This window comes from Podarcis gaigeae (genome assembly GCF_964106915.1).
Source record: "Podarcis gaigeae genome assembly, chromosome: 3".
In the NCBI taxonomy this organism is placed as follows: Eukaryota; Metazoa; Chordata; class Lepidosauria; order Squamata; family Lacertidae; genus Podarcis; species Podarcis gaigeae.
The window spans coordinates 97,611,304-97,636,380 of NC_139680.1; the positions used below are offsets into that span (position 1 = coordinate 97,611,304).

At 43.2% G+C, this 25,077-nt stretch overlaps 1 protein-coding gene and 1 long non-coding RNA gene across 6 annotated transcripts in view; one reads left to right on the plus strand and one right to left on the minus strand.

The window, feature by feature from the left end:
- The window catches only part of LOC310842209, an 84,233-nt gene extending 66,204 nt beyond the window's left edge, over positions 1-18,029 (minus strand). The window contains exon 1 of the long non-coding RNA XR_014563000.1: positions 17,724-18,029. This is a non-coding gene — a long non-coding RNA (uncharacterized lncRNA). The remainder of the gene's footprint in view (positions 1-17,723) is intronic.
- Positions 1-25,077, plus strand: part of KCNH1 (potassium voltage-gated channel subfamily H member 1) — a 218,021-nt gene that overhangs the window by 172,727 nt on the left and 20,217 nt on the right. The gene's annotated exons all lie outside the window — the stretch shown is intronic.

A 25,077-nucleotide genomic window follows, 5' to 3' on the forward strand; every position in this document is an offset into this window, starting at 1 on the left:
TAGATCGGCAGCAGCGATGCCGGTCTGTCGTCTGACAGCAAAATCAAATGGTACAGGGTGCTGGGACCGACAGCTACAAAAGATGAATACCCAATTTCCAAACACGTTCGCTTGAAGGGGAAGCAAGTGCAAAAAGAAAGAGAACATAGGCACTGTTGCCATCCTGTCATAATACGCACACCCCTAGCCAAAAGGTATCATGAAGCCATTTCACATCTGACTGCCTTTGATTTCCCAGCCTAATGGACCAGATTCTGGGATATAAGGGAGGATTGTAAGCCCTTAATAATGTGAGTTCAAGTCTCATTCATTCTCTTCTACAGAAAGGCTCCCTCCTGTTTGCCAATCATCCGTCATCTGCCTCATCAACCCCTTGCATTGTAGGCCACAGAAACTGGTGTTTCCTAGCTAATAGGCTGGCCATCCATCTCTTGAAGACCTTCGGATTTGCTAGTTATTTAAAAACTGAAAGAAAGTGAACAAATACTACTGGGAGCATTCCCATACCGAAGCAGTGCTACGTCTAATCAGGATCCGGATTATGTGAGGCTTCTGCAAAGGTGTACACAAAGCTTTCACTTAAAATAGGGAGTGGAAGTGAAATGAATAGTGTGAGTCTAATAGGAGGATGGTGTATTCCTGTTGTGTTTTATGATTTTCCTGATATCGTAAATGAGCCGGAACTGGTCTGTGACCGTAATAATACAATTCAATTCAAGTATGATGGGAATCAGGAAGCACAGAAGCAGGTACAGGAAAACATGAGCTTTTAAGAAATTCCAAAGGAAGAACTTTCAGGAGTTGGCAATTGCAAAGACCTGTAGGGCAATTCAGAACATTCTGGGTCAAAACCACTTCCAGGCTATTAATGCAAGAAAGGGGGAGAAACAATAGATTTGCCTTTCATAATAGAAAATAAAGTTGTTGTTTTAATAAAGATATTAGGATGAGGTTAGATTTAAATTCTGTTTCTAGGAGCGTGTTATATATAAGATGCAACCACAAATATGAAGAAAGCATCATAATCTGGGGGAAATCACTTGGGAGATGATATACAAACTTGGTGAAAATGAGAGGGGGAGAATGTGTTAGGATATGGAGGTCAAACTCTGGATCAGGTCCATTTAGTCCAGCATCCTGTACTCACAGTGGCCAACCAAATGCCTGTGGGAAGCCTGCCAGCAGGACTTCAGGTACAAGAGTACTCTCCCCTTCTTTGGTTTCCAGCAACTGGTATTCAGAAACATTGCTGCTTCTATCTGTGGTGACAGAGCATAGGCATCATGGCTAGCAACCATCGATTGACTCTCCTCCATGAATTTGTCTTCTAATCCTCTTTTAAGAAAGCCCAACAGAGACTCCATCTCCTCAGAGTATTGCGGAAAAACAATGTCAGTCAGCATCTGATGATCTCCTTCTACTGGTCAACAATAGAAAGTGTCCTTTCATACTGCATCACGGTGTGGTACGCTGGTTTGACATCATCTGATAGGAAGTGCCTACAGAGGGTGGGGAATACAGCACAAGATATTATGGGCTGTCCTGTAAATCTGCTGGATGAAATAGCAGTAGAATGTTGCCTCAGGTTAGTGAGGAAATTCTCAGGGATGATTCACACCCTGGCTGGCACTTTCTTGATCTCCTGCCCTCAGGCAGAAGATTTAGAAGCATGATTAGTTTCACCAACAGGGTAAAGAACAGCTCCTATCTGTGGGCTGTTAGGCTGCTGAATGAAAAGAACAGGACAACTGACTTTCGGGTTTGGTTGGTGTGTGTCAGTAAACGAGGGGAATTAAGACTAAGAGAGTTGAGTGGGGGTGCTCGTGTAACCTCACTGTATACAAGTTATACAAGTGACAATAAAGTATTTCAATTTTAAAGCCACCCAACTTAGAGGTCAGCACTGTCTTCTGTGAGAGCAAATTCCAAGGGTTAACTATGCACTGTGTGAAGAGGTACTTCATTTCATCTCTCTTGAATCTTCCAGTGTTCAGCTTTGTTCGACCTCCATGATTTCTAGTATCATGCAAGAGGGAGGAAAACTAAAAAGGAAGGGGAATAGAGCTTGAGAGAATGGAAGGGGCAGGGAGGAGCTGGGAAGTGTGTCCCCAAGGATTCAGGAGAGTGTGTGTGAGAGATGGTTGAGGGAAGGCACGGGCAGACGTTGGTCTTTCAAAATTCAATTTGGCCCTGTGTGAGGCCAAATTTCAGGGCCTCCCGCCCCTCACCTTCCATTTGCTCAGTTCACCACATCATAGCTGTGATGCCCTGCAGACCCTCTAGGCGCAGTGCAAGGGAACTGGTCGCGTTGTCCTATATCCACAGGGAGAAGAAAATCTGGCAGAGAAGTCTGGGAAACTAATTACAATAAGAGAAGATGACCTTTAAAAAGATAGGAGCATCAATTTAGGATCCTGAGAAGAGGGTTAAGATTCAAAAGAGCTCCACATGGATAAAGGAGAAATTAAACTGAAAAAAGCCCTCAATGAATTCATATTTTTAGAGTGGCTTTTATTATTTTTAGTTTTATTAACAAGCCATGACTGCATAATAAAGTTTGGTTTTTGGTTGTTGTTGTTGTTTTTAAAAAATAAAACTTTGTAATAACTGTTCTGTGATGCTCTTAACTCAACTAAGGGATATGTGACTTGAGCATAGATATCTAATCTATAGGACCCCTTGATGTTTATACATGCACATATCCTTCCTCAGTTACCTTGGCAACCACTCACAGGGAACTAGTAGGGTTATTCTTTATGGCTTTTTTATCCTTCCCTTCCTCTGTGGAGCTCAGGGCAGTCACTGTGGCCTCCTCGCCCTTATCACAACATCCTTGCAAGAATGGTGGCCATCAGGCTGCTGCCAGCGACTCCCAGCCCAGGAATGTACAAAGACAAGGAAATGTTTCTTACCTTCCACTTTTTACTCAGTATTTACAGAGAGAAGCTATAGAACCCAGACTCTTGGATAATGGCATTGTCCTGAGTGAATCTCCACCTCCCCCCAGTCTCTCCCACTTCCTCATTTGTCAATCTTATCGTCTCTCCTACGGGTGCTGCTACGTGCCCTCTGTCTTCAAGCTCTTTGCTCTCCTACTTTCAAGGCTCGCTGGGTTCTGGAAGAAGGGTGTGTGATCTGGAATGCTTTCTAAAGACACTGTGTCCGTCATCTGTCACCCCCCATGGTGCTTCTTCCTCCTCCTCCTCCTCCTCCTCTTCCTCCTCCCCCCCCATTATTTCCCAACTTTTCCTCGTCATCTGCCTCTGAGCTGTGACCTCCCTCAAACCCCTTGTTGTAATTCTGAACCATCTTCTTTTTCCTCCTCCCTGGAAGGGTCAAGCGGGGGAGGCGGTCTCCACCTTTTCTCCTCTGCCCATTCCCTGACAGTGGTTGGCTCAAAGTCAGCCAATGAGCTTCAAGAGGAGTGGAAATTTGAATTGAGGTTTTGCCCAGCCTCTGTCAGGAATGGCCCCTCCCAGAGCGACAGCGAGGACTCTGAGGGGGAGGGGTGGCAGACTGGGGAAAATACAGACTCGGGTTACATACGCTTCAGGTTACATACGCTTCAGGTTACAGACTCCGCTAACCCAGAAATATTACCTCGGGTTAAGAACTTTGCTTCAGGATGAGAACAGAAATCATGCTCCAGCGGCGCAGCACCAGCAGCAGGAGGCCCGATTAGCTAAAGTGGTGCTTCAGGTTAAGAACAGTTTCAGGTTGAGAACGGACCTCCAGAACTAATTAAGTACTTAACCTGAGGTACCACTGTAGTGGCTTGGTTCCTTCCCATCCCATCCAGGAATGCAGGCTGTAAAGTCCCAAGATAGTGTAGGTCAGATGGAGACAGGCGAGGCATCAGAGGAACTGCAGCCTTTAGACATTACTCTGAGGAGGGTGGAGGGTGGAGACTGATTCGGGGGTGGAGGGAGTCCCCACAGGCTTGCAGAAGGGGCACAGCCCAGGCTTGGCATCAGGCCAACAAGAGGTGGGGCGCCCAATGGAGGATATCCTGTTGGCAAAGAGCCCGCCCTTCAGTCGGGTCAACTTCTTCCCAAGAGGACTAGAACTGCGTGCTTGGCATGTAACTACTGCGTAAATACTAATATATCTAAGTGCAATTAAACTGTCAGCTTGCCTCATTCTTGGCAGGGGACAGACATCTGGAATACTGACAGCCTCATTGGAAGGAAAGAACTTTTAAAAAGAAAAGAAATTAAATATATAACTTAAGAAACTCATTGCCACCAGATGTTATCATGGCCACAGATCCTTGAAGAGGATTACATACATTCATGGAGTCATAGAAAAGATATCATCTGCTGTTATTTGTTATAGGAAAGATCAGGTGTTTGTCGCGTTTATAGGATTTCTTATCGGAGGGGCTTATAACAATTTGACAGTTCAAAAACAGAAAGTTACAAATGGTGTTGGTGTATATCAGGTACTGGGATGTAAGAGGGCACTTTATTCTGTTTTGCCCTTTGTTCATTGAACGCATCACTGATTCCGTTCTGCTGCAGTTTGTCTTCTGCCTAAAACATGCTTTTTTTGTCTTGCTGTCCAGTGTGGCAGCTGCATAACTTCTGCAATTAATTGTTTAAATTATGTAACGGCATTGTCATTATGTTACTCCACCCCATTCATTTCAGTGCAAAGGAAACCCAGTGCAAACGAGGGGGGTAATAATTAGTTGTGTATCGTTTGCTGACTAAAAGCAGCAACAACAGCAAATACTCGTTGCATTGACTGGATTGATTTCCATTCCAGACAGAGGATGAATAAGGAAATATTATTGGCTATTTTGCTCCCATTTCTGTGGTCATTGGAATTCTCCAACATAACTCTTGAGGTACCAAAAGCAAAATTGTGGATAAGCACAGGGAAAGACTACAGCCATCACCCCTGCCTCAAAAAAGCGACCAGCTGGTCATTGTGGGAAACACAATACTAGACAAGATGAACTCTTGGTCAGATCTAGCTAGACTCTTTTGTTCTAATAAGGGGGCTCAGCCAGCCACAGCCCACCACAGAAAAGTAATTTTTCTTCACCATCATTATCAGCACACAGTCACAGGCTGCTTCCGACAGCCTTTGTATTGAAATCCCTTCACTGCGCAACAGAAAAATTCAAATTGTAAGATATAAATATTGGCTGTAGAACAATAGCTCTGGAAAATGTTGCTACTTGCAGTAATCTGCAATTAGCGACTGGAACCATTTCTTTTGTTGGCTAACTGGAAGAGAGTTGTGTGCACAGACAATGGATTTGGCGTCAAACTCAAAGCATGCCTTGCTAATTTATACTTTTAGGTGAAGTGTATCTCTGGGCCAGCACAATGTCAAAAAATGGTTGGAGGATGAACATTTGATTCCATCAAGTACTGTTGCAGACTCCTTTAATGAATGTATCCAGGAGCCATTATCCCTGAGCAGCAAAAGAAGGATTTACAGATATTACATAGTGCTCCCATCCCTTTTGTTAAACTCTGGTTTGGCATTGAGAAGGTAGATAACATTATGGAAAACAAAAGGAGTTTTACATCATTTATCAAGCAAGAAAGCTTTAAGCCATTTGTTCTCCACTTGAATATGTGCCTCATCTGGCATTGTTGCTAGAGGTGAATTATTTGTGTATTACCCATTCCTGCTTTCTTTATTTGGGTTGGGGGAGGTGAGAAGGTTTACCCCCCCCCCCAAAAAAAAAGGAAACATGTCTTTCTTTTGAGCATACCACACTTTGAGGAGCTGGTAAACTGGTAAATTGATCAGACACATACAGCCAGTGGCCTGGTTTGCACATCACATTAAACTGTAGCTAAAATAAACTATGGTTTGGTGTGAAATTGTGGGTGCTTTGCTCCTCTCCAACTCCTGCAGCTGCTGCTGTGCTGTCCAGCAAACCATGGTCTGGCTGCTTACCTTGCCTGAACCTGAACAAAGCACAAGATGTGAAAGAGAAAAAAATGAACCACAAGACCAGGTTTGGATGACAAAGCAAGGTAGACCATAGCTTGTTTCCTTGCAGGGGGGCAGCAGCAGAAGTGGGCAAGGATTTCAGCAATGTACATTAGCACACTGCCCATTCTCCGGGAAGACAACATCTCCCAGTAAAACTCACTTTGTCACCCTTTGCAGTTTTCTTCACGGCACCAATGTACCATACCCTCCAACATTTCTGTGATGAAAATAAGGACACCATAATCAATAATAACAACAACAACAACAACAACAATAATATTAATATTTATACCCTACCCATCTGACAGGGTTGCCCCAGCCCCTCTGGGAGGCTTCCAACATATACAAATAATAATAAAAATTAAACATTAAAAAAACCCCTTCCCTATACAGGGCTGCCTTCAGATGTTTTCTAAAGGCTGTATAGTTACTTATCTCCATGCATCACATAACTCCGTACCCTCCGATGAAAACAGGGACATCCTAAGGAAAGTGGGACATCCTGGGATCAAATCAGAAACTGCGACAGCTTTTGCAAATCCCGGACTGTCCCTGGAAAATAGGGACACTTGGAGGGTCTGATGTACTGTTTGTCAATAGAAGAGGCAGGGAGAGTTGTGAGGATTAATTAACTATTTTCAACTCTTTGTTACACTGAGGTACTGATAAAACACCTGCCCTGTTAAAGCGTCCCATCTTACGAAGCAAAGGTATATGAAAGTGCTCCTAAAATTACTTCTGCTTTAAAAGATGGAAAACGTGTGTGAGAGAGAAAGGGGGGGTAACCTCCAATTCCTCTCATCTAATTATGTCACTGATACATGAGTCCTCACAGCTGTCACTTTTTAAAAGATGCTTTAAGTTCAGCACTGATAATCACCCGGTCTGCTTTTATTTATTTAACTTGTTTCATGAAACTTGCATGCTGCCTGATGGTAAAATAATAAAAAAATCCCAAAGGGGTCTGCAAAAAAAATGAAACAATAAAATTCTGTCAAAACAGTTAAAAGCCGCTATTTAAAACATACAAGAAATAACTAAAACCAACAATAAGCTAAAAGCAGATTGAAATGCACACTTCGTTAACGCAGCTCTTGTTTAAGACAGAGAGATGGAGAAGTGTTTGGGTCATATCAAGTACAGTGGTACCTTGGGTAACTTAATTCATTCTGGAGGTCCATTCTTAACCTGAAACTGTTCTTAACCTGAGGTACCACTTTAGCCAATGGAGCCTCCCCCTACTGCCGCCGCACGATTTCTGTTCTCATCCTGAAGCAAAGTTCTTAACCCGAGGTACTATTTCTGGGTTAGCAGAGTCTGTAACCTGATGCGTCTGTAACCCGAGGTACCACTGTATTCCTTTGCGGTGACTGTCATCTGATTCAAGCAGGGAGAAAGTCAGATTCTGGAAATGGCTGCAGCTGAGGGATGTTCCTGCAGCTCCATGTTGCTGGACCACAACTCCCATCTTCCCTGACCATTGGGCACACTGAACAGGACTACTGGGGGTTGGAGTGCAACAAAGACCACAGGTCCCCCCACCCCCTCTGTAGCTACCCAAAAGGTAGCTGGCTCTTAGAGAACTGTGTGCATTTGGATTTCCAGCATAGAGATCTTTTGACTTTACTGTTGTCTATGCCATAACATGACACAAAGAAATCATGATAGAAGAGTTAGATAAGCCCCTCTGAGTTTGGGTCATTTTTAAACTAGTATTATCATACAAAAATGATAATTATTGACTTGTTGGAGAGAGTTAATTGACTGTGAATCCAGGCACGTTCTTTTGAAATACAATGTTGTTTAGTCGTTTTGTCGTGTCCGACTCTTCGTGACCCCATGGACTAGAGCACGCCAGGCACTCCTGTCTTCCACTGCCTCCCGCAGTTTGGTCAAACTCATGCTGGTAGCTTGGAGAACACTGTCCAACCATCTCGTCCTCTGTCGTCCCCTTCTTCTTGTGCCCTCAGTCTTTCCCAACATCAGGGTCTTTTCCAGGGAGTCTTCTCTTCTCATGAGGTGGCCAAAGTATTGGAGCCTCAGCTTCACGATCTGTCCTTCCAGTGAGCACTCAGGGCTGACTTCCTTAAGAATGGATAGGTTTGATCTTCTTGCAGTCCATGGGACTCTGAAGAGTCTCCTCCAGCACCATAATTCAAAAGCATCAATTCTTCGGCGATCAGCCTTCTTTATGGTCCAGTTCTCACTTCCTTGAAATACAATAGGTTCATAATATGTCAAAAATAAATCAAATTATTAATTATAGATCAATGAAATAATGATTTGTGGATTGATTACATTTCTTCAGAAAGTGCAGCAAGAGAGAAATGGTTGAACAGAATAACAGCAAAACATAGACCCAGAAATCCTGAGGGGAATATAAACCCTGAGGTAAATTAAACTACTGTTGAGGATGATAAAAGAGGAGCCCCACTAGGGAAAAATAAGACAGCAGTGGCATGTCTGTGTGTACCCAAAATGACATTTAGATGTTTATAATGCTCTACTGTACTATTAATTTGCTTCCCACAAAAAAAATCTAATTTTCATTTTGACACTGCCATGAGAAACAGCTTTGATTGAAAATGACTGTGCATTTCCCCGCCACTTGGGCCATGTAATATAACTTGACATTTGGCTACAAAGGTGAAATACTGTGTCCCAATTCAAAGGTTAACATACTTGCCACTCAAAACCCACTACTAAACAATCAGAGCTCCATATCACTGCCATAACACGTGTAAAGAGAAAACTGCATGGGTTGCTTAGATTGTGCAACTTCCACTTGTACACTTGACAAGCGGCAATAGAGTGACTACCTCAGAACTGCTTAAAAAGAGAAAAGGCACCAATGGAAAAGGACAGAAGAAGACGCCGATTTGCATACAGTGTGTATATGTGTATATTGGGGTGGTGCCTCCCAATTTATTCTGCTAACTGCCCCCCACTGCATCTGCACCACCTCTCATCATGCTATAGTTCACAGCGCCATCTGTGACCACTGAACCTACAGATTGATGGCATTTAGAGCAAATATATATAGCAGGATATATACACAAATTTAGAAATCAATAAATAGAAATACAATTTACCTCGTCAAAGTGGAGAACAAGACTGTGTGCCTGCTCAGTCTACTCTCCATGTGCCAAACCTGAAGGGCCTTGCTCTCCCTTTTTATGATTCTTAATCTTTAAACCAGACTTGGATCAGACAGCTCCTCAGATAGAGGACTGTCCTCTATAAAGCATGAGACATGGCCACTCTATGCTGCACTGTAAAAGTCTAAGACTCTGGAGCTGAGCTTTCAGGCAGTAGCTGTGTCCATTAATTTCAGGGAGTCTACTCTGAATACGACTTCATTGTATAAAGAAGCTTTAGTTTTCTCTCTCTTGTTTTGTCTTCATATCCAGTGTTCCTACCATCTGCCCCTCAGACCTTGGCAAATTCTTTTTCAGCAGAATCTATCTGGACTGTGATCTCCTTTCAAAGGGATTACATAAGGAAACATGCTTTTGTAAGAAGCGACATTCCTGGTGATGGATGGTAGCATATCGCAGCAAAATTGGAAAGATACTCAGGATGAACTGATCTATTAAATCACCATTTTCTGTAAATACATTTCACCTATCAGATGGCTTTCTGCTACCCAGATTATATTTTTCTAACCAACAGGTGTCAGCAATCATACTTGTCTATAACCCTGAAGCTAGGTGGAAGGTTGGAAATAAAACTGAAATCAGAGCTGCTCCCAGGGGTTGGCAAAGTAGGTCCCCGCTGTGGGCACAGCTCAGGGAGCGGCCACAAAAATCACCTGTCAGACTATGGAGAATCAATCAATCAATCAAAACTTTATTAGCAAAGCCAACAGGCCACAGCTATGCAAGGATTAAAAATAGAAATAAGGATAAAAGGGAGAAAAGAACAAGCAAAAGGAGGTCCGTCAGATGAACAAGTCTGTCACTCAGATGGTGGCCCTCAATTTCATAGCTCTTTCGATGTACCTCGCGACCTTCTCTGTTATCTGACTATCCGTATCAGATAAGAGGAAATACAGTGTGATGTCTGGTGAACGGCCGGGGTTGGAGAGAATGAGTGGAGTAATAATCTCATTCCTTAGGTCTTTGTAAAGGGGGCAGGATAGGAAGACGTGGGACACTGTTTCCGTGTTACCATCTCCACATGGGCAGAGTCGTTTTTCAAATGGAGTCTTTTGGTAGCGACCTTCGAGTACGGCAGAAGGGAGAACATCCCATCTAGCCAATGTAAAGGCACGTCTGTATTTTGGGATGGTTAATTTAAACAAATATGAAGCTGGAGAGTCAAAATGAGAAGGGGGAAAGTAGGTATACCATGGGCACAGTTTCTTTAAGATAGTCAGGTTGTTTTGCCGTTCAATGTCTTTCAGGCGCTGGCCTATTAGACTCTTTGCTTTAATGAGGCCCATTGATAGTAGGGACTGTGAATGCAGACCGCATGTAAGAAGTTTTTGATGCACAGTTTTGAACCACTTGCTTTTGTGGGGGTCTTGCATTACTAGAGGCAGTAGACCAGGTGGATTTAGATTAAGACGAAGCCAGTAGTTGAATGTTCTTTGCCAGGTCTGAGTTTCTACAGATGGAAGGCAGGCCTCGAGTCGTAATGCTGCGTTTGGAACACAGGAGGGGACGCCGAATATCTGCCTTAGGAATTTAGACTGAACAGTTTCAAGACTGGAGCAGTGGTTCCCCGTCCAGATTTGTGCCCCATACAGTAACTGCGCCAGAGGTTTTGCTTGAAAAACTTCAAAGGCTGCTGGAATGTATCTGCCCCCCTTCGTATAAAAGAAGCGAGACAGCATCTTAATACTTTGAGCTGCTTTTTCTTTGGCACATTTTTGATGGACATCCCAGGACCCGGTCGACTGGAAAACGATACCCAGATATTTGAAGGCTTTAACCTGTTCAATTGTCTGGTTATCCATCCTCCAGCTGTACTGTCTGTGTTTCCTTGCAAAAACCATAATTTTGGTTTTCTGATAGTTTATTACCAGTTGCTCTCTCCTGCAGTATGCTGAAAATTCACCTATGAGCCTATTTAAGCCTATTCTTGTTCGAGATAGGAGTATCGCATCATCAGCATACAAAAGTACTGATATTGATTTGTCAGCCAGTTTGGGGGCGTGGAAGTCCGGAGATGACAAACAATTAACCATATCATTGATGTAAAAGTTGAATAAAACTGGGGCCAAGATGCAACCTTGCTTGACCCCCTTGCAGACAGAAACTGGTCCTATAAGATGGCCATTTGACGAAGTTCTTACATGCAGCACCGTGTCTTTATATAAACAGCTGATCAGAAATAATAGTCTTTTGTCTATACTTGATGTGCTCAATTTATCCCAGAGTCTTGCACGTGGAATTGAATCGAAAGCAGCCTTTAGATCGATAAAGGCTGCATATAGCACCCCACGGGATTTTTTGGCATATTTGTCAATTAAATAGGCTAGGGTGAAGCAATGGTCTATGGTGGACCTGCCTTGCCTGAAACCCGCTTGCTCTTCCGCTAGAATAGCTTCAGTTTCGAGCCAGCTAGTTAGCTTAATATAAAGATGTTTGGCATATAGTTTGCTGGGTATAGGCAGAAGACTGATTGGTCTATAACTCGCCGGGTCTGGCATAGGTCCTTTTTTATAGATTGGAATAACTATTGCCTCAGTCCAACCATCTGGGAGTAAACCCGTTGAGTCGATCCAAGAAAATAAAGACGCCAGCAGGGGGCCCCACCAGCCAATGTTGGACTTCAGAAGTTCGGCAGGGATGTAGTCATTCCCTGGGGCCTTGTTGTTCTTTAATTGTGCGATTAAGTTCTCAACTTCCTTTACAGTTACTGGTGGCCAATGAGGTAGGTCCTCCAATTGTATACATAATTTGTAGTGTTGGGCTTCCTGGTCATAGAACAAAGATTGAAAATGGCGCAACCACTCCATTGGTTCCACTGTACAGATGGAATTAGTACGCTCCTGGTCCAGTAGACCAGATATGGTTCGCCAAAAGCAAGTAGTATCTTTCTCGTGCGATGCCTTAACCAGACTGTGCCATGCGGCTCTTTCGGCTTCCAGTTTCTTTCTCCTTAGTAATTGTTTGTAAGACCTTCTCAGATAAATATAAGCATTAAGTAGGAGGGCAGTCCCTGATTTCCTATATCTCTGGTAGGCTGTTCTCATTTGTCTCCTTGTTTGCCTGCACTCCAGGTCAAACCAGCTAGCTCCGTCCTTTGCCCTCTTTGTAGCGGCGCTATGTATCACTGTTGTTAAATGGGATTTCAATCTTTCCAAAAGTAATTTAAAGCGTTCCATAATCGCATCTACTGAATTGCCTGACACAATAGCGGAGCGAATAAGCTTTAACTCCGCTGACTGAAGAAGGAGGGTTAGATTTTCATTCAGTATTGGGGACCATTTGAGTCTTTTGGGAGCAGGTATACCCAAATTTACAGAAGGTATATATTGTGGCTCGGCAATAGAATAGTCAAAAGGCCGACCTGCAAGCTCTAAAATTAGAGGTAGGTGATCACTCAGAGTATTGTGGCCCACTTGGAACTTCCTTACAAAGCTGTGAGCAAATCTTGAGATTAGAATATAATCTATAACGCTTCCCCCAGCCTTGGAAAAATGGGTATATTCCCCGGGGCGATCCCCCTCTATGTTGCCGTTTAATATCAGCAGTTCCCTCCGTCTGGCAGCCTGCACTAAGCAGAGACCTGAAATATTACTTCTTCTATCTTTGGACAGTCGTGTCGCACCAATATCCGTCTGTTCTTCAGGGTCCATAAATAGGTTGAAGTGAGTGTATAGACTGTTGTCATCTGTTCCTATACTAGCGTTAAAGTCTCCACACACAATAGTCAGGGCAGACGGGTAAGTAGATTCGAAAGGCTCTAAAAACGCCTCTAGCTCAGCCCAAATAGCCTTGACCGCGGGGTTTTTTTGGCCTGGGGGAATATAGACATTGACCAGCAAAAGAGTAGTTCTCTTGAAGCTAAGTAGAGCGGCTGTTGCTAGAGAATTGCAGCTGGGTAGGGCTGTTAGAGAATGCGCCAGCTCCGTGGAAATGAAGCAAGCTAGGCCACCACTAGATCTGCCGCCCCTTAAAGATGGAGAGGCAGGCAGGTAGTGGCAGTTATACCCATTGAGAAATATAGGGTCATTCTGCCATGTCTCCTGAAAGAAGATGATGTCAAATTGCTTAAGGTAGCACAAAAATTGTTGGTTGTTTTTCTTGGCGTGCCAACCCGCGATATTCCAAGACAGCACTTTTAGGCCCCGGGCCCTTCGGGGAGCTGGATCTATGTCACCACCACGTCCAGCAATTCTTTGGTGTCTAAAAAAACACACCCATTGGCTCTTTTCGAGGATGACTGCTTGGAGAGAGTGTAATGATCCTCTCTTCTTGGTGATTTGGGGCTAGATTTTGGAGTTGGGGGGGAAGCTAATTCATTCGGAGACAATTTAAGATAGGTGTGCCAGGCGCTTTGAGATTTCACACCTTGATTTGGTCTTACTTTATTGTACATCACAGGGGGCTCAGATTGTAATTCCACGTCTACACATTTAAAGGTGCCTCCCACCGTCCTCCTATCCACTAGACATTTGGGAGATATGGGCTGCACATAAGGGTCCTTCATTGTCTCACCTTGGTCATCCTTTTTTTCTAGTCTGCTTCGAAGTAAATCAAGTCTTTTCAGGATCTCAGTTTGAGCTGGAGAGTGCAGTGACCAGAATCGCTTTATCAGTGAGAGTTCTTCCTCCAAAACGGAGTCCTCACTATCACACGTGAGAGGCCAGACGCCAGTTGGATGTGGAGCTTCCTTTTTTTCATTTGGCACTGTTTGATGGAGATGATCCTGCTGGAACTTATGCTTTCTATTTTGATGGTTTTGGTGGTTGGTTTTTTCCCTTTTGTGAACTTCCATTCCTATGCCCTTGGGCCCCATCAGAGAGGTTAAAGGTGCTCTATTTTCAAATATTCTTAATAGGACTATTCTTTCTTTTTTGAATAGGTTTTTAGCTCTAAAAATAAAGCTGGCCAGACTATGATCTAAAAAAGTAATCAGTGCTCGTACCGAGCAATCATCTTGATGTAGATACTCTATAGCGGCTATGTCAATTGCTTTTACTACCCCCGGTAAAATGCCACTTATGATGGACAAAAAGTGGTCTATACGGTCCGACCCTGCATAAAATCTAGGCGGTTTAGGGTAATTAGCAAAGACAAGCTTTTGTGGGATTAGGACTAAACTCCATTCTCTTTTGGGACACAACATCTGTCGAGCTTGAGAGGAGTGGTTCCCCTCAATAGCTTGGGTCGCCAGCTCACCTCTGTCTACAGATTCTGTGCTGGCCATAAGAGGACTCTGGGGCGGTATAACTGTAGATGGATTAGTTCCTTTGTCCCAGCTCGGTGTTGGTTCTTCAAAGCTTGGTTTAGATTCTTTTGTGAGTGTATCTACTTTACGTGTCTCTTTGATGGCACTCGAGTTGGATTTGTTTGTTCCATTTGTAGAAAGGGATGGAAGAAGGTTGAAGAGCTTCTGCCAATATTTTTTACAGGTACGGTGAGTTGTCTTAAGCCGCCTTAGGTTTTTCATATTTTTGCTTTTCTTCATCTTAGGCTCGGCTTTTTTCCTCCGGGGTTTGCTGGGGAGTGGTAGATCCGGGCTGGCTAGGGGATTTGTATTCTGGACTGAAGCGCTCACATGTTGTTTGAAATTATCCACTAGGGTCAGGAGAAGCCCGTTTGTTATCGATAAGAAATTTTTGACGTTAAGGAGATCCGTAGAAATCTGGTATATCTGCTCCTGAAGATAATCACCCCGCATTTCTGTTCCGCTGTCATTGGCTTTCAACCAGTGGGTTGAAAGGTTGCTTCCAGGTTCCAGCGGTGACAAATGAGGATTAGCATCAGGTGTGTTGGCTGTATTAGCCTTTGTAGCATTCTCTGCTATGGCAAGTTCTTGGGCCAAATTTGTTGGATGGTTTGTCCTCTTGTTGTTTGTTTGCAAGTCCTTTAGCTGTATTGACCAATCCAACACTGTGAGTGGCAAAGGCATAGCTACCTCTAGGATACTCTCATTCTGAGTTCTCTTACTCGAGTCTTTTTGAGGAAAGTAGCTGGTAATTTTACTTTGTCTCCTTCGGCGCTCCATCGGGCTCTGTGGTGAATTAGGCAAGATTCCTTGGTCCTTGTATTTTTTCCTGGTGAGGACCATAGTGGGTATATAGGTATATATGGATATATGGTAGGGGGTGCTTGCTTAACGGCGACTTATCTTTTGTTCTAAGCTGGAGTAATCAATAGCAGAAATGCCGATTTGTGGAAGTTGCCTCTAGACCTCTCCAACCTCTTCAACTTGTTAGTTTCTCCAGCAATTTACATCGGGGCTTGTGAGGTATCAATCATTTAAAATGTTGGAAAATATTACTGGTCCTAGGCTTTCATACTATAACTTGTTTCTTTTAAAATTCAACTAGGTCTTTCTCCCTCATTCAGCAGCCTCACGGCGTAACCGGTAAAGTAGCTAGGCAGTATAACAAAAAAAACAAAAAAAAACAAAAGTCCCTTGGAATAATTATCGAGTTGAACTTGCCTTGTGTTTCTTGGAGTTGTAGCTGCTTCAGTTCCTTCCTTTTTGGTTTTTTTTTATGGATAAAAAGCTCGGCGTCCTTCCAGAGGAGTAGCTGACTCCCCCGTCTGCTAATTACCAGCTTCGTGAAGATAGGGCGGCTTGCCGAACCTCTTTTGGATAAAAATAGGCCTTTGGCAGTTAATAAAAAAAGATAATAGTTTAAAACTACTAAGCTCAGTTAAAAAAAAAGCTTTAAAAGTGCTAGAAAATACTGATAAATCTATATTATCAACGCGGAGCACAAAATAGAGCTACCACCAACGACGCCATCTTGGAAATCCTCCACTATGGAGAATATGATGTATATGTTTGTGGTGCCGTGACACTGCTGTCGTGGCCAGGAAAAGCACAGGAGAAACTTCCAGTCCTTCTCGCACCACGGCACAAAGGGGTGCAGTAAAGTGATTTCCCCCCCCCCAGGATGCGTGTGCTGATATGGCTCCTTGCCTCTGAGCCTAATCTTATATATGTTTAGTGAAATGTAGGTTCATTGGGACATAAATGAGCACAGGGTTTTAACCATAACAGAGCAAAGTGCTTTCTGAAGCCACATCATTGCCCAAACTATTGTATAACATATACTTGAGATGCGGGTGGCGCTGTGGTCTAAACCGCTGAGCCTCTTGGGCTTGCCAATCAGAAGGTCGGCGTTTCGAATCTCTGTGGTGGGGTGAGCTCCTGCTGCTCTATCCCAGCTCCTGCCAACCTAGCAGTTTGAAAGTATACCAGTGTGAGTAGATGAATAGGTACCGCTGCTGTGGGAAGGTAAACAGTATTTCCGTGTGCTCTGGTTTGCATCACGGTGTTCCATTGCACCAGAAGTGTTTTAGTCCTGCTGGCCACATGACCCGGAAAGCTGTCTGTGGACAATCACAGGCTCCCTCGGCCTGAAAGTGAGATGAGTGCCACAACCCCATAATTCCCTTTGACTTGACTTAACCATTCAGGGGTCCTTTACCTCTTTAACCTTTACCTTTTATAACATATAGCACTTTAGGGTATGTTTGCTTCAGAGGTAGAACAATATTCTGGTTCTGATAGCCAATGTACATTTACTTTGAAAGATGCTCCTGCAGGTTATTTCAATTTGGTCCATTGCCTTCCCCTCCCCCACCTCCCCACGCTCCATGCAACATCTGCCACCAGACACCTTCATCCATGATGTGGGATGTCATTTATTCCATCTCTTTATTAAAAGCAAGCTTTCAGCTAGCATACTTTATTTTTTATCAGCCTAACTTAATGTTTTTATTTGTGTAGCCAAATAAAGGGAAATCAACAAGAAGAGCACGTTTCTCATGCCACAGAATACCCATTCCGCATTTGTAAGAGCTTGAGGGTTTATTGGGTATTTTGTGTTTTTATATTGTGATTTTATGTTGTAACTGCCCTGAGACCTGTGGGGATAGGGCGGTATACAAATTTAATAAATAATAAGAATAATTGATAATTTAGTATGGAACCCCCTCACCTTGGAACTCCCTGCCTCTTGAGACCAAGCAGGCGCCTTCACTGCACTTTTTTCAGCGCCTGCTAAAAACATTCCTCTTTAGACAAGCCTACCCAGATACTTAGAAAGTCAAGGCCATTTTTCTCTGTTTTGTATGCTTTACAGTACAGTTGTGGATTTTTCATGATTTTATTCTTTTATCTTTTTGTAAACTCTTTTGAGGGTTGGTTGGTGTATAAATTTTATGAAACAAATAAATAAATTCTGAGGGTTTGCTTATTTCATATAATAATTAGTGGCTAAAATTTTACAACTAGCTGACAATATAATTAGTTGAATACTTGATGTTGGGCAGAAAGAACCTTATCCTTTTCACCTTGTGATTGTGTGGGAATGTTGTGGATAGTAGGAGAGGATATATTGATTCATTATTATCCTTCCTCACTCACGCTAGTGAGTCAGTAGCAGAGTACATTCCCCTGTATATTGCAGGAAGCTACTAGTTGGTAGATTCGTTTGAATTGCTTGAGTTAAGTGATCCAGTCTGGCTAGTCCAGACTGGATTGTTCCTGGTAAATTCCCCTTTATTCCCTCTTAAAACAATAAAGACACAACAGGCTTCTTTAAAAGTAATGATGAGAAGTTTACTTACATTCAGTTCACAGTATGATCCTGAAGGCAGGCTTTAGCTTGTATTTACAGAAGAGAGTGTGAGTTAATCCCATATGAGGATTAAGCCCATGAGAGCAAGCAGACAGCAAAATATATCAAGATCAGAAGAGAGCAGCAAAAGAGAGGACGATAGCTGTGTGACTGGCCCCTTTACAGGGTCTCACCCATCACCCTGGTCACAAGCAGGGGGAGAATGCTCCAGACAGGTGTGACAGGAAGTCCTCCTGCCTGGAGTAACATCCCCCTGTGTGTCCACTCTGGGCAAACAGGAAATGTTGTACTTGACTGCTACCTAGACTTTCTAGGTAGCCTGCAAAATAAATTTTCACAAAATAGATGCTTACAACTACGGATGGATGGATCAGTCTATTTATGGGCTGTGCAAATTTCACGTGTGTTAATGCATATGTTCAATCCCATTTCTGCAATAATCTGTGATGGTGATAATTAAATAAAATCCAAGCCAAAAAAACCCATATTTAAATGCACATTTAAATAAACATGTATAATATTTACATGTTCATTTTATCACAAAATGCTGTAGTTTTGGATTTAATTTCACTTAGGCATTTCTAAACATATTTTATCCTAAAATATACATTTCAGTGTATTTTTTTTAGTCAGTATCTGTATTGCAAAATTCACAGATGTGTGAAGTTTGAAGAATAGTTATGCTCTTAAGAGTTTATTAAAATCATTCAAGTCATGGCAACTAGAATAATTATTGTCAGTGCTTTATTTTGGGGGGGAAACCCTGAAGGAACTCGGCTAATAGGGTATTGGGTAAACAGGCAGGATCGCAATGGCTCTTATCAATACTTGACCTAAAGAAGGAATAACATGCATGGAACTGTGACAGATTTAGCAGGCCCTCATAATTGCATCTGCTGAATTTGTTTTGTTATCCAATTGCCGCAAAGTCTTTTATTTCATCACTTCCCATTTGCAACTAAGTAGAACAGCTGCCATTGTAATGGTGTTCACCATTTTAAATCATGCAAAAATGCAGGGGGGAAATAGAACTCATGGGTTTATAATGGCTTTGGAAGTAATTTAGATGAATGTTGAACCTGTTGTGGAGTTTGTGAGGCTCTACTAAGCTTGGGGGTGTTTTTATTCTGTGGCTGCTATGATATTTAACTCCAAGAGCGTGCTATACTTGACGATTCAGAAATCTTATATTCCTATTCTGTTTCAGGCAGACCTCTGTTCCCCTCACAGAGATACAATTCCCAGAGTTTCCTATGGAGGAAGATTGATTGCTAAACAGCTCTGGGAAATGCAGTTCTGTGAGGGGAATAGGGGTCTCCTAAATACTCTCAGCATTCTTAACAAGCTACACCTCCCATAATTATTTGGGGAAGTCATGAAAAGTGGTAGTATAACATTTTAAATGTATGGTGTGAATGTGGCCTTAGCCTGCTGTCCAGCCTGCCAGCTGCTGATGGGCAATGTCAAGTCGTCTCCTGCCCTCTTCCTTCTTATAGTTCTTTATCTTTAAATTTGACTTGGACTGGACATCCCTTCAAACAGAGAACTCCTTCGAACAGAGGACCTCCCTCCACAAAGTGGGGCACAAGACCTTCTTTGGAGGCACCGAGAGAAACGGAAACTGGCAAGGAAACAAATGGCATTACTAGGTTACATTTTAGAAAGAAAACTTAAAAGGTTTGGACTGCCTTGTTATTGCACTCGGGCTAACACTTTCATTAATCATAAATAGAATGTAAAATGAAGATTGGAGGAGACATAAAAATGGAACATAAAATCATAAAATGATTCAAATGTGCCCTTAGCAGGAAGTTAAACTAGCAGGCTGAGGCTGAAGGGGTCTCGGAGCCTATATAATACTAATGGAGAGTTATTGCAAAGGTATAACATGAAGGTATTCCTAAAGTTAGTGGAATAATGGGAATGTTGAAAGCCAGAAATAAGCAGTTAATGCTAATGTACTGATGCTTTCACATAGTTAAACTTGTGCATCCATTGATTCCAAGATCCAGTATGAGAGATTTAGCATCTAATGTTAGCCCTACTCAGAGTCACCCATTTCAATGAGTGGACATAAGAACCTGCTGGATCAGAACAATGGCCAGCATCCTGTTCTCACAGTAGCTAGCCAGATGGCTGTGGGAAGCCTGCAAGCTAGACATGGTCACAACAGCACTCTGCCTACCTGTGATATCCAGCAAATAGTATTCAGGGACATCGTGGTTTATCTCGGTTCAATAATTTCAGTGGGTCTCTTCTGAATAGGACTTAGTTGGATGCAACCCTTCAGCTGCAATTCAGGGAACAAACTCTGTTGAATATAGTGGGACTTATTAAAGGTAAAGGTAAAGGTAAAGGGACCCCTGACCATTAGGTCCAGTTGTGGCCGACTCTGGGGTTGCAGCACTCATCTTGCTTTATTGGCTGAGGGAGCCGGCGTACAGCTTCTGGGTCATGTGGCCAGCATGACTAAGCCACTTCTGGCGAACTAGAGCAGCATACAGAAATGCTGTTTACCTTCCTACTTTGACGTGCTTTCGAACTGCTAGGTTGGCAGGAGCAGGGACCGAGCAGTGGGAGCTCACCCCATCGTGGGGATTCAAACTGTCGACCTTCTGATCGGCAAGTCCTAGGCTCTGTGGTTTAACCCACAGCACCACCCGTGTGGGACTTACCTCTCAGTAAACACACAAAGGATCAGTCAGGTCATAATGATAACAACTGAATGATACTCAATACAACCAACAGAAGCATGGCCCTCAAACAACAGGCTTGTTCCTTGAACTATGTGAATATTGTACAAGTACCAGGATGGTCTGAGGCAGTCTAAACGCAAAAGTAACTGATATGCATGCTGAGATTGGAAAAGTGACTGTCTCCATGAATTCCCACAGTGAATTCTCTGTTAACTCTCTAATGAATAGGCTGAATATCACTTGAATTAAAGGTAATTTTATGACGTCGCTCACGGATTACCTTCATACACCAAAATGGAAATTGGGAGCCTGCCGAACATGTTTTTCACAGCACCACAGGAGTTTGAATTATAAGTAACAAAACAACATGTAATATCAATCAAAAGTGATTCTACAAACATCTGGAGAAAGAAGCAGTGTGTGTGTGTGTGTGTGTGTGTGTGTGGTCTTACTCCGACTGCAAAAGTAAGAAATCAGAACCTAATGGAAGTATATCTAAGCAAGACTGCTGACTCGTAACAAACATGGGTATGATTTCATCTCATAAGAAGGCAACACTGGAAAACTTCTGGACTATGTGAAACACAGAATTATTCATAGAAAGATAAAGATATACTGTACTTCAGGCATATTTGCTAGAATTTAGGCAGCGTTGTTCTCACAGTCGTGGCAAACCTGTACCCGGGTTGTGCAACTTAAGACTGCATCTTAAAGGCTAGAATATTCCTCAGTATTACAAAATTCTGTGCACATCTGAATGTAGGTCTCTTGGAAAGGGCTAGGTTAGAACCAGGGGAAGTTTCTGAATCGAGTTTGGTCTTACTTCTGCCTTTATTCATTATGTGGCTCTAGCATTACTTCCTAATGCAGTAACATAGAAAGGAAATTATCAATTTGCAGCTCTTATGCATGGAACACTGCATTATTCATGGATAAGCCAAAAATTCTCTTTAGACTTCAGTTCAAAAATGGATTTTGTTGTTTCTACCATTTTTATTTTACCCAGCAATTTCCTTGAGTGTGGAAAGGAAGCATTTCCCTCTGTCTTAGCTGTTTTCAGAGCAATGAGAGGGAACATTATTCATTTCATTATGAAGCCAGTCCGATAAGGACATTTCTTCTTGATTTCACCCTAGGGACTGGTAGTTAAAACTTAATTGTTCATTTATTATGAATTAGCCATGTGGCATACGTGGTTCTCTTCTTCCACATTTTATCCTCACAACAACCCTGTGAGGTAGGTTAGGCTGAGAGGCAGTGACTGGCGCAGGGTCACCCAAGGAGTTTCATGGCAGCTGCCAGCTCCCAGGACTGCAAGGATCATTTTGTTGTTGTTTAGTCGTTTAGTCGTGTCCGACTCTTTGTGACCCCATGGATCATTAGTGCCAGTAAATTCAGCCAGATTTTACCTGAAAGTTAGTGAAAGACACACGCACAAGCACGCACACACGCACGTGCACACACACACACACACACACACCACAATTTGCTTCCTGGAAACAGGGTAATGACATTGGAGGGCCATTTTGGGTACCGTATTTTTTGCTCTATAACACGCACCCGACCATAACACGCACATAGTTTTTAGAGGAGGAAAACAAGAAAATAATATATTATAACGAAACAGTGGATGTATGATTTTTGTGGTTCATGCTGTGGCCACAGACATGTGATCTGACGGTGAGTTTGGGGCAGCCCAATGCAAAAATCCTGAGGATCCATGTGAATCCGTGCTTTGTAACCACGTTTTAGGTGGGGAGGGAAGGAAAAGCGCTCAAGGGACAAGGAGCACGCGTGGGGTGTGTAGAGAAGGATGCTGCTAATAATGCAGAAGAGGGGTATAAGCGGAGAAGGCTCCTCTCCTCCTGCTTTGCTCCTTTAAAGCAAGCAGGCTCTCTGTCCCTCTCTCCTCCCCACTCAGCAGCTCTTCTCCTGCTTTGCTGTTTCAAAGCGAGCCACAGAGGAGGGAAGAGGAACCATGGATCCTCTGCTCACGACTGCAGCAGATCCCCCCGCCATCCGTAGGCATTCGCTCCATAACACGCACAGACATTTCCCCTTACTTTCTAGGAGGAAAAAAGTGAGTGTTATGGTGCAAAAAATACGGGTAAGTCCTAAAATGTTTTGGGAAATCCTAAACTGACTTGACCATCTCACAAAAGGTCTGGGAATACTAATCCTTCAGTGAGTGCAAAACTAAGGATTAGTGACCGAATAAAAGACCACTGGGAGCCCTCTTTAAACTTGCCTGTGTTTTCTAGCAGGAATGTGAGACATCAATAATAAAGTATAAAAATGCAAGTTGCTTGTGAAACATGTGCCATTCTTCTGGAGACAAGAAAAAAACCTGTGCATCTCAATTAAGAATGGGCTGGATTTTTCTGAGTCTTTGTGGGGGATTTCTCAGGGAAAATCTGAAATTCAAAATAACTACATTTCCCAGATACCTCTCCCCTCACAGAGCTACAAATCCCAGCACCCTTAACAACCTACATGTTCCATGATTATTTGGGGCAGGGGGAAAGGGGAGATGAAGTGATGTGCTTTAAATGTATGGTGTGCGCACAGCTAAGAAACGAAGACCCCATCTGCACTACACATTTAATGCAGGCGCATCCCACTTTAGCCAGCCATTGCTTCTCCAAATGTGTGCTCAGCCATAGGAAAACAAATAGGACACAGGTGGTGCTGTGGTCTAAACCATTGAGCCTCTTGGGTTTGCCAATCTGGAGGTTGGTGGTTCAAATCCCCGCGACGGGGTGAGCTCCCATTGCTCTGTCCCAGCTCCTGCCCATCTAGCAGTTTGAAAGCACGCCAGTGCAAGTAGATAAATAGGTACTGCTGTACAGTGGTGCCTTGGGTTAAGAACTTAATTCGTTCCGGAGGTCCGTTCTTAACCTGAAACTGTTCTTAACCTGAGGTACCACTTTAGCCGATGGGGCCTCCCGCTGCTGCCGCACCGCCAGCTCGTGATTTCTGTTCTCATCCTGAAGCAATGTTCTTAACCCAAGGTACTATTTCTGGGTTAGCGGAGTCTGTAACCTGAAGCGTCTGTAACCCGAGGTACCACTGTAGTGGGAAGGTAAATGGCATTTCCGTGTGCTCTGGCTTCCATCACAATGTTCCATTGCACCACAAGCAATTTAGCCATGCTGGCCACATGACCCGGAAAGCTGTCTGTGGACAAATGCCGGCTCTCTCGGCCTGAAAAGCAAGATGAGCACCGCAACCCCATAGTTGCCTTTGACTGGACTTAACCGCCCAGGGGTCCTTTACCTTTTTTATAGGCTTAAGCTGCAGAAAGGTACTGGAGCAAGGGGGGTTGGGGGTGGAGAGAGAAGGATTTGCCCACAAAGGAATGAGTAAATGAGCTTAGAAATTAGATGAATGTAGTTTTCTCAGCTAGACCAGTCTTAAGTGCACCAGGTAAATTGCTCAACGACACACCCACCTCTTTTTCCTCCTTGGAGCTCAAGAGTTCTGAGGTGTTAAATAGCTCTTGCTCCAGGCTGCCTTCCCACAGTCCATTATGCGCTTGCAGCCTGAGGGGGAGGCCGGGTTGGAAGCGGTGCATAATACATACTTTAAAGTGAAAGGCATAAATAATACATATGGTGTAGCTATTTGCGACCTTATAATGGCTTCGGTCTTTGACTACAATGTGGAACTACTGCCAGGAAATTGTGTCAGAGAGTGGATGGGAGCTAAGTGATACCCCCGCGGAGGAATAAATGTTTTGTGACAGGGAGGAGCTAATGAAACCCGAACCTCCTGAGTCCTTGCGCTTCCCCTCCCCAAAACATTTTAATTTTAAGGCTGTAAAGTGCAATGAATGTTCACAATTGGGACCTGCAGCCAAGAAAGAAGAAGCTGGTAATAAAATGCGAGTGATAAAGGTTCAGACATTTCTGGCTGGTAAAGAAAACTGTGAGGAAGCACAGATCCACGTGCATGAGTGTGTTATACAAAAAAACACCATAAAAACATTGAGCAGAGATATTCACGATAAACAAATATATAAAGATATATAAAGTGATTTGTGACCAAAGTGTGACACTCTCATTCAGATGCGTGTTTATTTTTTGGTGACGAACAAAACCAATAATTAAATGTTTAAATCAAAAAGTTTTCCGTTTCTGTCTTTTCCTGCTGCTCTGATTACCACAGCATAATATAAGAGTAGCTGAAGAAAGAGGAAGCAATAATGTGTTGTGGGTCACTGGAATAAACATATTGTTGTTGTTTAGTCGTTTAGTCGTATCCAACTCTTCATGACCCCATGGACCAGAGCACGCCAGGCACTCCTGTCTTCCACTGCCTCCCGCAGTTTGGTCAAACTCATGCTGGTAGCTTCTAGAATACTGTCCAACCATCTCGTCCTCTGTCGTCCCCTTCTCCTTGTGCCCTCCATCTTTCCCAACATCAGGGTCTTCTCTTCTCATGAGGTGGCCAAAATATTGGAGCCTCAGCTTCACGATCTGTCCTTCTAGTGAGCACTCAGGGCTGATTTCCTTAAGAATGGAGAGGTTTGATCTTCTTGCAGTCCATGGGACTCGCCAGTGTCTCCTCCCGCACCAGAATTCAAAAGCATCAATTCTTCAGCGATCAGCCTTCTTTATGGTCCAGCTCTCCCTTCTATACATCACT